At 37.4% G+C, this 16,128-nt stretch overlaps 1 protein-coding gene across 1 annotated transcript in view; it reads right to left on the bottom strand.

Moving 5' to 3' along the window:
* LOC130037490 (probable serine/threonine-protein kinase DDB_G0281745) overlaps positions 1-16,128 on the bottom strand; it is a 664,067-nt gene that overhangs the window by 319,621 nt on the left and 328,318 nt on the right. The gene's annotated exons all lie outside the window — the stretch shown is intronic.

Genomic DNA, 16,128 nt, shown 5'->3' with positions numbered 1-16,128 from the left:
ACAAAGAATTTTCTTATGTTTTAAAAATCAACTTATATGCCCACCAATAACTGACTAACATTTATTAATGCTCCTTATTCTATTCAGTGCATGGAAGCTTCTGCCTTTCTTTTAACTACTCTGGCAGCTCCGTAGTAGTAAATACACTTAAGTTGTAATTGTCTGGGGACTAATTAATTTAGGCACCTTTTCATCGGTTTATTAGCCACTAAAATATCCTTTTTGTAAAGTGTGCAGGTATTCTGTTCATCTATTTACTTGGGTGTCTTTTTTCTCTCTATTTTGTAGATGTACTTTCTATAGACTGCATCTGAGTCATTTGGATATATATATATGAAATATCTTATTCCACTCCTTATTTATGTAATTTTTAATACCTTCTGAAAATAATATATTTACTGTTAAAGGCAATAAATAGATGGTTTTATCAAGAGACAGAAGCACGAAGTAAAGCAGAATAAGTCAAGACAGCAGCATGAGGAAAGAAAGTTATTATTTATATAAAAATCAGTACAATTCACACATATGACTTTGGCAAAACACTACCGCCCTCATTTCAAACACAGGACCAAAATTCAGAGGGGTTGCTCTCAAATGTACTTAAAAATAGAACCCATGTATAGCTATTTGTCCAGATTAGCCATTCTAGGTAATTGTTTACCAGATTTTTTACTCAAACAATAGGCCACTAAATTCTATACTACTAACCATGGCATTTTATTATCACACCTGGCATTAATGTGTGTCTATGAAATAATGAATGGCACCTTGGCTGACTTCATTGGAAGATTGTGAATGCTTAGACTAATTTATGACTTTGCTGTGCCAGCCGGGGGAGAAAAAAAAAAGCTTTATTTCCCCATAGTATTTCTAGAAAGACAGCTGTCTGGTGATCTTCGTATGACCTTCTTTGCAACTAGCTCACTGCTAGGGTTTTGATAAATGTTTCTTGGATGAGTAGACATCTAAGGAATAAAAACCTGCATGCAAAAAGAAAATCTGAATTTTAATGTTGAGTTTCTGCTAAAGACACCATAATGATGAAATAGGCTTCTCAGTTTCCTCAGGTGTTGTAAAAATACTTCAGGTTTCAGATGCCCAAGAAAACTACATCAGATGAATCACTTTAAGCCATCACTTCTGAGACTTACCTCTGTGCTGACAAAAATAGGCAAGTGAAACAGCTGCAGTAATAAAATGCACCATGGGTATAGGCAAGTATGGTGTCAAAAAAACAGAGCAGAAAATTTTAAGAGCATGGAGGAGATGTAGTAGGAAGCTACTTATTTCTCTTGATTTCAGCAAAAGAGAAAAGAAAAACACTACAAAAATGGGCCATGGGTAGGGAAGTTATATCTAATTTAGTTCATATCTCCAGATGTGAAATGAACACATCTGGATATATGATGTATAAGTACTAGAGCTTTCCTTCAGAATAATGGTATGACAGGTATTCCAGTACATCAAATCTAATGAAACTTCACAGAGTAATTATGCCAAGAAGCACGGGTATCCTCATCTGCTTAGAGAAATGACCAGCAACATGGTACACGCCAGCTACAAATTAAAATGTATTTTTAGGAGACCATGGAGGGAAAAAAGGGAAAACTTTTTATGGTTGAATACAACATTGAATAAATTAAATTAAATATTCAATATTCAGTCATTAAATATCCAATAAATTATATTGAATATCAGGACATACCAATGTTACTGCATTTTTGTGAGATATTTTTTCATTAATATGGGACAATAAAATTAAGATAATAAGATTTTCCCAGTTTATCTCATAAGTCAAGTAACAAAAGCTAATGACAATAAGAGCCTATAGGTTACAAGAGCCTACATTAATCCCTTAATAGAATTTCCCATTCCATATATATGTAAAAACTTAAAAGCTTCTTTTAAGTTATTTAAGCAGTAAAACTGCATCTGATATGAGGAATCTGTGGTAAAACTTAACTTGGACTTATTTGAGGCTCTTTATATATTTAGTCCCATTTGGTAAATACCCATGTGTTTCAGTGCAGAAGTGCTAATAAAGCTATAAAGCTGGTTAAATAAGATGCTCTTTTAGAAAAGTTATTAATTATATGAATATAAGTTTTCATCTTAAAGTAAAAAAAAGTGAAAATTTTAGAGTATATCGGTCAATGGGACTCAGTTCTAACATTAAAACAAAGGTCAGAATTTAAAATATTAAACTGAATTCCAAGATTTATTTTTATTACAGCCAAACTGCTGAAACTTAAATTTTTTCTGTGTAAGCATAAACCTGTAACATTTTTAAACAGTTAATATACAGGATCACTTTATCCATTAATAACAATAGATACAGTATCCAGAGAAATGACCTTTCAAAGGTTCTGCAAAGGTATGAGAACTAAAAACAAAGTTCTCAGCTCCAAAATATAAAAATTACCAAATGTTTGAAATATAGAAGACAAAATTCTGTAAACCTTCAAAACAGCTATCCATGTTCAAATTTAGTATTCATAAAATATCATTGCATTTGAAAGCAATTTATAGATTCAATTTTTCTCACTGTATAAAATGCTCATATATGCATAATAATTGTCAAGAAATAATAGTCTCTCATAAATTGTGTTTGTTGTTCTAGTCAAGTTATTTTTTGAAAAGTAATATCCTTCCAAATGTTTATAAAAAATAGTATATACAGTATGAGATTTAGATGAGATATGATGTGTTTTATATTTCATGAAAGTATTTATAACAGTCATTATATTCACCAGCTCTGTCAATATATATTAACTCTATGGCAGGTAATAAATATTGGGATAGTGAGTAATTTTTCTAGATACTTATAACATTAATTTTGTTTAACTTTTCTTAACAGCTTAATCTTCTGATTTCATTCTCAGTTGCAAAGATAAACATCAAATATTGGTCAAATATTCACTAGTTTGGAGATGTATTCTGGAAAGCAGAATTAATATGAGCTTCATGCCATGTGACCAATTAATTTTATATTTAGGTCAAAAATTCATGTTTATTTATGCAAATAAGATTATCCAATCCCACCTCAAATAATGGCAAATAAATGCAGGTCTAAATCTTAGACTCTCCACATAGAACCATTCGTTCTTGTAACAGCTTATGTCATAACCATTGAGCACAGATATAGCATCTTGAGGACCCGGAGAAATAACTTAGCTATCAGTATGATTTCTTTCTATATAAAACTAAAATTCTAGGGTTTTTTCTGACCTTTTACATTAATATTCACTCTACTTACAACTCATAATGCCCTATGGGTTAGCAACAATAATTGCCCCTATTTCACAGATAAAATCCCAAACTTTAGAGATTTAGTGGGATGTCCAAGATAGAGTTATTGACCTAAGTAACATATAAATCTGCATTCAAATATCTCCATATTCCTACGTCTTTAACCATCATTCTAGCAGTAATCTGCATTCTTTCCAACACAAATTTATAAATCCATGACTTGCATCATTTTCTATTTTTTTACTCATTGTTAAATATTTTGTACACCCATATACACATTCTATGGAATATAAAAACACTTTTATCTTATAAAATCCTATCTTACTATGAGCTAACACCATTTTTAGACCAATATTATCCTGAAGTCCATATCCTATTTTAGTTCACAAATTCCACAGACATGCCATTGGAGATTCTGTGGCCATAGAAAAGATAAATAGTGCTATCAAGATCCTCTATGAAGGGTGCCAACAATGACACAGTATAGACTGACAGAGTACAGCTTGAACAAAACCAATGAAGCCGTTACTGCTCCTTCAGTTTGCAATTGTAACTATAGAAGAATGATAGAAAAATACCAAGCTTTATTCACTGAACCACAAACTGATAAGAATTGCCTTTTATTGTCTGTACTCTCTAGCTTTTTCCTGCCCAATTTTATCAGAGAAGACTTGGACGTTTGGAACCTTAAAAGCTTTTACACTTAATTTGCTAACAGTGATGAGCAAATTCATAGTAAAGTTTAAAAAAGAAAAAGGTTCCCTTAACTATTTCACTTCATAAAGTCTGCCAAAATATCAGTATTTTCCCCATTTTGCCCTGTCAGACTTATTAAAGCATGAACTGTCTAAAAGTCATGACACAAAATGGTCTCCTACCTGATAATCAGCTTCCCTAAGGAGGAAATTAAGAAGGCACTGTACTGTAGCATTGAAAATACATACTTCATAATATTCAGGTGTCAACATCTGACCAATGTGGCAATTCTTGTTCAACTTCTCTTCATAAAAAAACTTTTGTTTAAGAATTTGTTAATATTAGCCTCCAATAAAAGTGGCTTCCAATACCCAATAAATGTTCCAATAATAACTTATCCCATTCACTGTTAATCAGTAAAAGATGCTTTAGATTCTCTTGTGAAAAGAAAAAGTAATACAGAAATGGTACAATGACCTTATTTACAAGTCTAATTTCATTCACTATCAATGAGGCATATTAATGATAATTTTACAAAGACCACACTACTTGCTGTAACCCCAAAAATACAGATATATGAGCATGCTGCTTAACAAAGTAATTTAATAGTTAGCTGCAAAGATAGCATAGCCATGTTAATACCTTCTTTCTTTTTCTAGCATCTATCCTCAAAGGAGAGAATAAAATTCTTAAAGATATTTTAGTTCAAGTGAATTCTTATGACAAATAATGCACTTGTGTTGGATTGTATCAAAACCTGTCACAGTAGAGGTTACATTCCACAGATGGTAAGTACAGAAGAATACCATTAAAACTGTATTTGAAATTCCCTCCAAAAGCATCATATTGACTATAAAGGCTTCTTTAATGGAATCAATGCCATTGGCCAAGCAAACAAAAGCAAAAATAAACAGATGTGATTACATCAAAATTATGTTTAGCACAGAAAAAAAATACTAGAATTAAAAAACACCCTACACACTGGACGAAAATATTTATTCATACACTGGTAACAAAGAGGTAGTATCAAAAATACATAAATCACTTGCAAAACTTAACAAAAACAAACAAAATATGGCTCTAAGAACAACAACAACACAAAGTCCACCAGATATAGAGCTAAACAGACACTTTCTTGAAGAAATCAAAAACCTGGCCAATAAGAACATTAAAAAGTGGGCCTCTTCCTCCCGAATGCCCTGCCAGTCTTCTTCCCATCCCAGGTCAGTTAACCCGCCAGCATTCAAACCCGGGACATGGCTTTCACCGAGCAAGCATCCCAGGCATCCTCTAGGATGCTGGGACAAAAACAGCCCTGAGCCTCTGCCTCTTCCTCTTTGTTCCCAGCCCTGCCAGTCTTCTACCCCACCCAGCCTTTACCCCCCCAACATACACCAGGTTCCCGTGGGGGCATGGCCTCTTCGGAAGTGGGCGTGGCTCCGGTGAAGTGGGCGTGGCCTAATTTCTGCAGGCCAATGCTCACAGTCCCAGTTAGTTTACTCATACCAAGAAATCTAGGGGAACATCTCAGTTCCCATACCTACACACCAATATGAAGAAACAACACAAATCCCCATCACGTGGGACAGAGATGAAAAGAGTCCAGAAGCCCCAGTAGGTGCTACTCACCTGAAGGAACTCTCTGAGATAGAATTCAGATATGAAGTCATGAAGATGTTCAATGAACTCAATGAAAGTGTCAGACAGATATCCAGTAACATGACAGAAAAAAATCAACAAATTACGGGAAGAAATGAGAGCAGAAATGTCACAAATAAAAGACTCTGTAGATGAAATAAAAAACCCAGTCTGTGCCCTCAACAGTAGAATGACCACAGCTGAGGATAGAATCAGTGAGCTGGAAGGTCAGCTGCACCAAGCCAACAGACAACAACAAACAATGGCAAGAGACCTCAAAATAGCTCTAGAGCAAATCAGAGTCCTAGGAGATGATTCCAAGAGGAACAGCATTAGAATCATTGTACTAACAGAAGCTCAGGGAAACAATCCCTATGAAAAAGCCACAATTAAACAAATCATTGCTGAAAAATTCCCAGAGCTGGATAGTGCAGCCATTCAGATTCAAGGAGCCCGAAGGGTGCCAGCTAAAAGAGACCCTAACTAAAACACTCCAAAACATATAGTTAGAATGATAGATGGCGCCAATAGAGACACAATACTGCAAGCAGCAAGGTCAAAGAAGGAAATCACATACAAAGTAGTACCCCTTAGATTCACAGCAGACGTATTAGAGGAAACCCTCCAAGCCCAAAGGCAATGGTGGGACATAGTGAAAAAACTCACTGAAATGAATGTTTCACCAAGAATACTCCATCCAGCTAAACTCTCATTCAAAACTCGAAGGAAAGGTACACTATTTTCTGGATAAACCGCAGCTCAGGAACTTCATAGACTCAAAACCAAACCTAAAAGAAGGGATAAAGGGCCTACTATAAGACAGACAAACCCTACAAGCACAACACACCCTTACAGAAAGATGACACAAAACCCCATAACAATAATCTCTCTCAACATCAATGGTCTAAAATCACCAATTAAGAGACACAGAGTGGCAAAATGGATTCAGAGACAGAACCCAACATTCTGCTTCCTACAAGAAACTCATCTCAACAGTCAGAGTAAACACAGACTCAAAATTAAAGGATGAAAAACAATTGTGCAAGCAAAAAGCTTCCTCAAAAAAGCTCGGGTAGCCATACTAGTATCCGACAACATTAATTTCAAGTTGAAAAAGATTAGAAGGGACAGCGAAGGCTATTTTCTCTTCATCAAGGGATACATATAACAGGAAGAAATCACACTCTTAAATGTATATGCACCTAATGAGGGAACAGATAAATATTTAAAACACCTGCTAACGTATTTTAAAGAGAACATTGCTAGCAACACAATAATAGCAGGAGACGTCAACATCACCTTTTCACCTCTAGATAGATCAATAGGAACAAAACTCAGCAAGGAAACATTGGCTTTGAAAGAAGAAATAGAAGAGAGAGGGCTTATAGACCTATACAGGGCATTACACCCCCAAAAGAAAGAGTACACATTCCTCTCCATTGCACACAGAACATTTTCCAAAATAGACCATGTGCTAGGACACAAAACATACCTCAATAGAATCAGTAAGATAGAAATAGTATCAACAATCTTTTCAGACCACGATGCACTAAGAATAGAAGTGAATCACACACAGACATGGAGAACCAAATCAAACACCTGGAAATTAAATAACTCAGTGTTGAACAACAAGTGGGTCAAGAAGGAAGTCAAGGACAAAATCAAAAGATACCTGGAAATAAATGAAAGTGAAGACACGAGCTACCAGAACCTATGGGATGCAGTGAAAGCCATGTTAAGGGGAAAATTTATAGCTCTGCAAGCATTTCTCAGGAAGGAAAAAGGACACACATAAACAACTTGAATTCACAGCTCAAGATCTTAGAAAAGGATAAACAAAAGGAACCCAAATCGGGCAGAAGGAAAGAGATCATAAAACTTAGAGCAGAAATCAATGACATGGAAACCAAAGAAACAATCCAAAACATCAATGAAACCAAGAGCTGATTCTCTGAGAAAATAAATAAGATAGATAAACCACTAGCAGCACTCAAAAAGAAACAGAGAGAGAACCCTAATAAACCGAATCAGAAATGAGAAGGGGGATATCACAACAGAAACCAAAGAAATTCAAAATATCATCAGGAACTACTTTGAAAGTCTGTATGCCACAAAAAAGAGAACCTAGAAGAAATGGATAAATTCCTGGATTCGTATAATCTCCCAAGGCTGAATCTAGAGTACCTAAATTGACCTATTAACATCAAGGAAATTGAAACTGTAATCAAAAATCTTCCCAATAAAAAAAGCACAGGTACAGATGGATTCACTAGCGAATTTTTCCAAACATTTAAAGAGGACCTTTTGCCAGTTCTTCTCAAGCTTTTCTAGAAAATTGAAGAAAAACAAACTCTCCCAAACAGTTTCTAGGAAGCCCATATCTCTCTCATACCAAAAGGAAACAAGGACAGGACAAGAAAAGAAAACTACAGACCGATATCCCTGATGAACATGAATTCAAAGATCCTCAACAAAATACTAACAAATAGAATTCAACAACTCATCAAAAAGATCAAACACCATGATAAGTGGGATTCATCCCGGGGATGCAAGGCTGGTTTAACATTCGGAATTCAATTAACATAATCCATCATATCAACAAAAGAAAAGATAAAAACCATATGATCATATCAATAGATGCAGAGAAAGCATTTGACAAGACCAACACGCGTTTATGATGAAAACCCTCGGCAAAATGGGGATAGAGGAGACTTTCCTCAATATCGTTAAAGTCATCTACCACAAGCCTACGGCAAGCATCATCTTCAATGGGGAAAAACTGAGAGTCTTCCTCCTAAGATCAGGGATGAGAAAAGGATTCCCACTCTCTCCACTGCTGTTCAATATAGTACTGGAAGTACTTGCAATAGCGATCAGGCAAGAAAAAGATATTAAAGGCATCAATGTAGGAAAGAAAGAAATCAAGCTCTCACTATTCGCAGATGATAAGATACTATAATTAGAGAACCATGACTCTAAAGTCCATGGCTTTTCTATATGCAATTAGTGAGAAAAAAGAAAGTGACATAAAAAAACAATCCCATTCACAATTGTACCCCAGAAAATAAAGTACCTAGGATTCAGCATAACTAAGGAAGTAAAGGACCTATACAAAGAAAACTACAAAACGCTACTTCAGGAAACAAAAGAGGACACGAGAAAATGGAAAGATATTCCCTGCTCATAGATCGGGAGAATTAACATTGTCAAAATGGCAATACTTCCCAAAGTATTGTACAAATTCATGAGATCCCATAACAGTACCCATGACATTCTTCAAAGAAATGAAGCAAACACTCCTGAAATTCATATAGAAAAATAAGCACCAACGAATAGCTAAAGCAATTCTTGGGAAAAAGAAAATGGGAGGAATCAACCTCCCTAACTTCAAACTCTACTACAAAGCAGTAATAATTAAAACAGCATGATACTGGGACAAAGGCAGAGATGCAGACCAATGGAACACAGCTGAATATGCTGATATCTCCCCCACAAGTATATGATCATCCAATCTTTGATAAGGGAGCAAGAAATGTGAAGTGGAGCAAGGAAAGCCTCTTACACAAATTGTTCTGGCAAAACTTGACAGCTACATGCAAAAAACTGGGCTCAGATCTCTGCCTAACACTATGTACAAAAGTAAGATCAAAATGAATTAGAGACCTTAACATCAGACTGGAATCCATAAGGTACATTGAAGACAAAGTGGGCAAAGTCCTCCATGACATTGAAGCTAATGGTATCTGCAAAGATGTCACACCACAGGCCAAGCAAGTGAAAACAAAGATAGACAAAAAGGGACTATCTTAAACTAAGAAGATTTTGCACCTCAAAAGAAACAGTGAGCAAAACACAAAGACAGTCTACAGAATGGGAAAGGATATTCACCCAATACAAATTCGACAAGGGGTTGATATCAAGGATATGCAAAGTACTGGTTGAACTCCACAAGAAGAAAACATCCAACCCCATCAAAAAATGGGGCAATGAAATGAACAGAAACTTTCTCAAAGAAGAAATGTGAATGGCTAAAAGGCACATGAGAAAATGCTCTTTATCACTAATCATCAGGGAGATTCAGACCAAAACAACAATGAGATATCATCTCACACCACAGAGACTGGCCCACATCCAAAAGAACAAAAGCAACCGGTGCTAGTGCGGATGTGGCGAGAAAGGGACACTCCTCTATTGCTGGTGGGAATGTTGACTGGTTCAGCCCTTTTGGACAACAGTATGGATGATTCTCCAAAAATTAGAAATTGACCTCCCATTTGACCTAGCAATACCACTCCTGGGAATATATCCCAGAGAGGCAAAAAAGTATAGTCAAAGTGACATCTGCACTTGTTTGTTCATTGCAGCACTCTTTACAATAGCCAGAATCTGGAAAAAACCTGAGTGCCCGAGAACAGATGACTGGTTAAAGAAATTTTGGTACATCTACACAATGGAGTACTATGTAGCTGTTAGAAAAGATGAAACCATGAAATTTATATATAAGTGGCACTAAATGGAATGTATCATGCTAAGCAAAATGAGTCAGAAAGGTAGGGACAGACATAGAATGATTCCATTCATCTGGGGAACATAAAGTAACAAAATAGGAGACTAACACTCAAGAATAGCAGAGTACCGGGTTTTAAGCACCAGGAAGTTTACTCCATGGCTTGGAGCCAGCCGCACACACTGAGGGAAAAGGCAGCTCAGATAGAGAAGAGAGCAAATAAAGGATGTTGGGAGGATCCTACTAGGATGGGAATTGTGTGCTGAGAGTAGACTCTAGACAGAACATGATTGCCACTCAATGCCTCTTTTCAAATCACAGGACCCAAAAGTACAGGGAGAACTAGGGGGAATGCCCTGCCACAGAGACAGGGTGGGATGGGGGAATGGGAAGTGGGAGGGATACTGGGATTAGTGGTGATGGAGAATGGGCACTGGTGGAGGGATGGGTAGTCGATCGTTGTATAACTGAAACCCAAGCACAAAAATTTGTAAATCTACAACTGTAACTCATGATGTTTCACTAATAAAAATGTAAATAAAAAAATAAAAAAGAACATTAAAAAGTGCTCTTTGTAGGCCATCTTTACTGCATACACCCGAAGAGAAGGGCCACATGGAGGGCTGGCTCCACAGCCCCCGGAGAAAAAACCAGGTTCCAAAAAGAGCCGAGATCATCGGAAAGTCCCAGATGGGGTAGGTGCCGCATCCAGCCTCCCCCAGATGGAACCCCGGTGACCAGAAGATCTCTCTATATACAAAAAAGATCTCTATATATATAAAAAGACATCTCTCTATATACAAAGTGATCAATGGGAAGTAAATCACCCAACGTTTCTCCCTGAAAATCAGAGTTAAGTTTGGGCAACTAAAACCTCATGGGAAGGGGGGCGTTCCGGTCCATCCTTCACGCCCCACTGAGGTCACCAGTTGCCCCCCACGAGCGGCTCTCCAGCACGGCCACAGCCCCAGAAGCACAGGGACTTAATGCAGAACCCAGCAGCTTGGAGCAGAAAAGTGAAAGGACTATGCGTTAATCCAGGCCATCATGTCTGCCCGGAAGGGAAAGGGTGTTGCCCCATTCGCCCTCTCTTCTCTGGAAAGAAGGATGGCGGCCGCATGGGAGCCTTGTGGACAGCAGGTATGAGCTGGGGGTGTGGGGGCAACTAAAACCTCATGGGAAGGGGGGCGTTCCGGTCCATCCTTCATGCCCTACCGAGGTCACCAGTTGCCCCCCGCGAGTGGCTCTCAGCACAGCCACAGCCCCAGAAGCACAAGGACTTATTGCAGAACCCAGCAGCTTGGAGCAGAAAAGTGAAAGGACTATGCGTTAATCCAGACCATCATGTCTGCCCGGAGGGCAAAGGGTGTTGCCCCATTCGTCCTCTCCTCTCTGGAAAGAAAGATGGCGGCCGCATGGGAGCCTTGTGGACAGCAGGTATGAGCCGGGGGTGTGGGGGCAACTAAAACCTCATGGGAAGGGGGGCGTTCCGGTCCATCCTTCACGCCCCACTGTGGTCACCAGTTGCCCCCCACGAGCGGCTCTCCAGCACGGCCACAGCCCCAGAAGCACAGGGACTTAATGCAGAACCCAGCAGCTTGGAGCAGAAAAGTGAAAGGACTATGCGTTAATCCAGGCCATCATGTCTGCCCGGAAGGTAAAGGGTGTTGCCCCATTCGCCCTCTCTTCTCTGGAAAGAAGGATGGCGGCCGCATGGGAGCCTTGTGGACAGCAGGTATGAGCTGGGGGTGTGGGGGCAACTAAAACCTCATGGGAAGGGGGGCGTTCCGGTCCATCCTTCACGCCCCACTGTGGTCACCAGTTGCCCCCCACGATCGGCTCTCCAGCACGGCCACAACTCCAGAGCACAGAAACCAATTTCTTAATTATCTGACTTTCAGTAGAAATACGTCCAGGGTTAATAAGTAAAATAGCAGAAATCCAAAACCAACATTTAATTCTTGAACCCCAGCTGTAGAAGCAAATCACTTCACAATGCTTTTTCAGCATGTCTGATTTGGGGAGCGGTAAACTCTAAATAATAGTGGTGAATCTTTTATTAAAACAATGAATCTAATCAAAGCAGATAGAGTGCTAACTAGAATTCATCTGCCTCACAGGGACTGGGATGGGTGGGGGGTGGGGTTTTATTGGGGTTCTTCATGGTAAAAAATAAGTATTGGTAAAGGGAAATGTGTTTGATATTTGCATGACTGAGACCTAAACCTGAAAGCTTTGTAACTTTTCCCACAATGATTCAATAAATAAATAAGTTTTTTTTAAAAAGTGCTCTTTGTCACTTTTCATCAGGGAAAGGCAAAGAAAACAACAATAATATGTCACCTCATACCACTGAAGCTGGCCCACATTTGAAAGGATAAAAATCACAGAGATTCAATAAAAATAAATAAATAAAAAGAAAATATGTTTTCCTTAAAATTCAACAATAAATTTTAAAAGAATAGATAAAAACCCAAATCTCGTGGAGATAGATGTGGGGAAAAGAAACTCTCCTCTGCTGTTTTGGAAATGTCATCGAGTTCAGTCTTCAGAAAGCCCAATATGGATACCACTCAAATATTTAAGGATTGAGTTCCACATGACCCAGTAGTTTAACTTCTTGGTATCTACCCCAAGGTCCAAAAAACAACACTTCATAAAGGCATTTACATACCTATATTCATTACAGCACTAATCACAATAGCTGGGACATAAAACAACCCAAGAACAAAGGAGAAAATAAAGGTGCTGGCATATGGATACAATGGAATAATATTTAGCTATAAGAAAAAATAAAATTAGGCAACTTACCACCATGGAACAGAATTAAAGGGAATCATACAGAAAGAAGATAATTAGAAGGAGAAGGAATAATATTTAGTGTTCTCTCTCATGTGTGGAATATAAAGAAATAGAGTAAAGATAATGGCAATAAACTCAAGAGTCAGTTTACAGAACTGATTTTACCAATGAGGCAATGAGGTGGGGAGGATGGAAAAGGACCCTAAGACATTGGTTTAGGGACACTAACTCTTTTTTTTTTTTCCCTTTATTTTATTTTATTTTTTTTTAAGTTGTAGATTTACAATTTTTTGTGCTTTGGTTTCAATTATACAATGATCAGATACCCATCCCTCCACCAGTGCCCATTTTCCACCACCATGGATAATATCCCTCCCACCCCCATCCCCCCATCCCCCCTGTCTCTGTGGCAGGGCAATCCCCTGTGTTCTCTCTCTCCTTTTGGGTGTTGTGGTCTGCAAAAGAGGCATTGAGTGGCAAACATGTTCAGTCCATAGTCTACTTTCGACATGCATCTCCCCTCCTGGGAGGATCCTCCAAACATCCTTTATTTGGTGCTCCCTTCTCTATCTGAACTGCCCTTTCCTCTAGGATACCCGGCTGGCCTCTAAGTTATGGAGTAATCCTCCTGGTGCTGATCTCAGCTATTCTTGGGTATTAATCTCATACTTTGTTACTTTATATCCCCCAGATGAATGCAATCTTTCTATGTCTATCCCTCTCTTTCTGACTCATTTCGCTTAGCATGATACTTTCCATATTGTACCACTTGTATGTAAATTTCATGACTTCATCTTTTCTAAGAGCTACATAGTACTCCATTGTGTAGATGTACCAAAGTTTCTTTAACCAGTCATCTGTTCTTGGGCATTCAGGTTTCTTCCAGTTTCTGGCTATTGTAAAGAGCGCTGCAATGAACAAACAAGTGCAGATGTCACTTCGACTATACATTTTTGCCTCTCTGGGATATATTCCCAGGAGTGGTATTGCTGGGTCAAATGGGAGCTCAATTTCTAATTTTTTGAGAATCGTCCATACTGTTTTCCAGAAGGGCTGAACCAGTGGACATTCCCACCAACAGTGAAGGAGTGAGGGACACTAACTCTTTGATAGCATATAAGGTGTTGGAACATTGTAAACCTGAAACTTTCCTGTTAACAGGGTTATAAATCATTATGCCCAAATAAAAACTGAATTAAAAAAGAAAATAAATGGAAATGCTGGATCTTAATAAATCTCAGTATTTTCAACACTTTTCCTGCAGAGATGAAAGATGTATCTGATAATTTTGGCATCCAATGATGAACAGTTTCTATTTATGTGTCTCAATGTACAAACATGTTATACAGATTTGGTAGCAAAAATCATATACAATTTTTTTTAAAAAGTCATGAAGAACATATGGTTACAGATATTTGGGTTATAGGAGACCTCAACACCAGAACTTATTTTTATTGAAGAGAAAGTTCACTAACACTGTTTAAATTATCTTCTTTTCCTTCATCTTTGGGCCTTTCATATTTATTTCCTGATAAGGACCAGCAGACAAGGTGTTATTCTTGAATTTAACCAGTCTATATTCAATCTCCAACCCCACATTAGGTCCCTAGAGCCCCATAAGGACTGATCCCTGAGTGTAGAGCCTAGATTAATTCATGGTCAGTGTCACATTTGGTCCCAAAACAAAAACAAACAAGCAAAACTAAATAATTTTTCTTCTTATGTCTTTCTCTCGTATTATTGCCTTTAGATTGAAAACCAATCTTAAGGTTGCATATTTTGTTTTGTATTGGGGTCATAGCTGGTAATTCTCAGAGGCTACTCGTGGCTCTGCACTCAGAAATTACTCCTGGTGGTACTCAGGGGAACATATGTGATGCCAGAAATAGAACCCAGGGTGGCTGCATGCAAGGCACATGCCCAATCCACGGTATTATCATGACAGCCCTCATTAAGATTGCTTTATGGAAATAGATGATGATATCATCTCAGTCTACCTTCTAGATTATCAATTCCATAATGCCTTCAAGGTCTATTTTATATTGTCACAAATGGCAAGATTTCCTTCTTTTGTAATGACCAAAAATTGTGTCACTCATTCATGCATGATAAATACATCCATGATGAACACAATTTATTTACATATCTTGGATGATACAAATAATACTGCAATGAATATGAAGGGGTCTAGATATACTCAATAGTTTTTTCCTTTAGGTAATAAATTTTCTGAGCCATTTAGTCATTGTATTTCTAACATTTTAGGATTTTTTATCTTATTTTCTATTAAGACAACACCAATTTTCACCACAAATACATAACCAAAGCAAGTCTACAAATAAGTTTTCTAACAAAGTAATCTTTTTTAGGGAAATGGGGCTGGTCCACTTCTGACAATGCTTAGAAGCTACTCCTGGCTCTGCACTCAGAGGTCAATCCTGGTAGTGCTCAGGAGACCATATGAGGTGCTTGGGATCGAACTGAGGTTGCCTGCATGCAAAGTAAGGATTACTTTACCTCTTTACTATATTTCTGATTTTTAGTAAAGTATTCCAAAGTTATTCCTAGAGCAATGTTGTAAATAAATATGGAAGACACAATCATGATCACAAGGCACGCATGTTTACTGAAAATTCAGGTCTATTTTTGAAAGCTAGGCGTTGGGTAATTATAATCTTATCTTTAAAAATATAATCATAACAGAATAAAATTTTATGTTGCCAAAACTTCTGTTTGAAAAATCCCCCATATGCTGATAGTCACCGTGGGTGGTAAGATGGGTAGACTGAGTTAATTGTAATATTTTCTCTATTTTTATGTATATTTAGAAAATTCATAAGAAGCATCTTTATAGTAAAATATACTTAAATGTCTTGCTATTACATTGAAGAAATATTTTAAATCATCTAATAAATTATTTTATAAGCAGCTTCCTATTAAATTACTTTGAAAAATAAAAGAAAAACAACTTGATTTGAGAATAATTTGAGTGTCAAGTGCTCTCAAATTATCCAAGTAAACAAACAGTGCTGTTGCCAGAATTTTTATACTGAGGGACTTGGGAAGAGAAATTTAATTAGAGAGAGAATCAGAAATTCTATCTTAAACTCTGTTTATGCAAAGACCACATTATTTTTATTTAAATATCAAGTCCATTTTGAATTACTTGGGTTGCATAATATCTATATGACATTAAAATATTCTTGTTTTAATCACTGCAGAGACAAGTTTGCTTC

Source organism: Sorex fumeus, unplaced genomic scaffold (assembly GCF_029834395.1).
Source record: "Sorex fumeus unplaced genomic scaffold, SorFum_2.1 ptg000072l, whole genome shotgun sequence".
NCBI classification, from domain to species: Eukaryota; Metazoa; Chordata; class Mammalia; order Eulipotyphla; family Soricidae; genus Sorex; species Sorex fumeus.
Note: the sequence above shows the minus strand (reverse complement) of the source record. Positions and strands in the feature narration are given on the sequence as shown.